We start from the raw sequence: 1,698 nt of genomic DNA, 5'->3' as shown, positions 1-1,698 counted from the left end.
TATTGGTGGCCAGGATTGAAGCAAGAGGTTACTGATTTTGTGGCTAGGTGTCTTATATGCCAGCAGGTTAAGGCTGAGCATCAGTTGCCTTCGGGTTTACTGCAACCGATTAAGATTCCATTATAGAAATGGGAGCGAGTAACGATGGATTTCATTAATGCGTTGCCCTTAACACCCAAGCAGAAGGATTCAGTGTGGGTCATCGTGGATCGATTGACCAAGTCTGCACACTTCATACCGGTTAAGACAGATTATTCTCTGCAAAAGCTGACTAAGCTTTATATTTTTGAGATAGTGGGACTGCATGGGGTACCGGTCTCAATCATTTCTGATAGGGATCCTCACTTCACGTCTCAGTTTTGTAAGAAGCTACATAAGGCTTTGGGTTTAAGGTTGGACTTCAGTACTGCATTCCATCCTCAAACGATGGTCAGTCTGAGAGGGTGATTCAGATACTGGAGGACATGTTGAAGAGCTGTGTTATTGATTTCTGAGGTAGTTGGGAGGATTGTTTGCCGTTGTAGATTTTTCCTATAATAATAGTTACCAGTCCAGCATCCAAATGGCACTTTATAAGGCACTATATGGTCGTAAATGTCGCACTCCCTTATGTTTGATTGAGTTGGGCGAGCAACATGTTCGGGTCCTGAATTGGTTTTCGAGACAGAGGATAAGGTTAGATTAATTCAGGATCATTTGAAAGCGGCTTCTGACAGGCAGAAGTCTTATGTGGACTTGAAGAGACGCGAGATTGAGTATTCTGGGGGGCTCTATATTTCTCAAGGTTTCGCCATGGAAAAAGGTTTTGAGCTTTGGTCGTAAGGGCAATCTGAGCCCTCAATTTATTGGACTTTACCGTATTCTGAAGCGAATGGGACCAGTTGCTTATCAGTTAGAGCTACCTTTGGAATTGGTTTATATTCATGACGTGTTTCACGTTTCCATGTTGAGGCGCTACCACTCTGATCCCACTCACATTGTTCCTGTTGAAGAGATTGAGGTTAGGCTGGAATTGACCTTTGAGGATGAGTCGGTTCAGATTTTGGATCGTGACGTAATGGTTCTGAAGAGGAAGTCTATCCCTTTGGTGTAGGTTCTATGGCGTAATCATAGTACTGAGGAGGCCACGTGGGAGCCTGAGGATGCAATGCGTCAGCAGTATCCTCATCTATTCTGATCAGGTAAATTTCGAGGACAACATTTTCTTTTAGGGGGTAGAATTGTAACGCCCCAAAAATTTAAATTTTTGTTTTCGTCAATGTGTGACACAAATATCTATCTGCTTGAGTGGTGTTCTAGGTGTGTGTGGGAGGGCCCAAGTTCAAACCTTGACTTGGGAAAATTTTGTTATTTTTATGATTAAAGCCTAATCTTTGGTCAATAGGCTTTTCTTTAATTGTTGATAAGCTTATATCAGAATGGGCCTACTTGTCTGGTGGTTAAGTAGTGTGTTGGTACGTTGGTTGTCTTGAGTTAGAATCCCTGTGCGTGCAAAGGATTTAATTTTTCTATTTGTGCCATGTAAGAGTTTGAACTGAACCAAAATGTCGAGTAGTGGATGTGTGGTAGAAAGTGTGGGAACTGAATTAAGGGATTGGGTTAGTGTTTTTGTTTAACCATTATTTCTTTCTGAAATTCGGTTTTCTCCCCCTTACTAAAGAACAAATTTTGACATTTTCCTCATCTTTTCCTTGCCAA

Source organism: Gossypium arboreum, chromosome 3 (genome assembly GCF_025698485.1).
Source record: "Gossypium arboreum isolate Shixiya-1 chromosome 3, ASM2569848v2, whole genome shotgun sequence".
Taxonomy (NCBI): Eukaryota; Viridiplantae; Streptophyta; class Magnoliopsida; order Malvales; family Malvaceae; genus Gossypium; species Gossypium arboreum.
The sequence above is the reverse complement of the archived record's forward strand: the minus strand, read 5'-3'. Positions refer to the sequence as shown.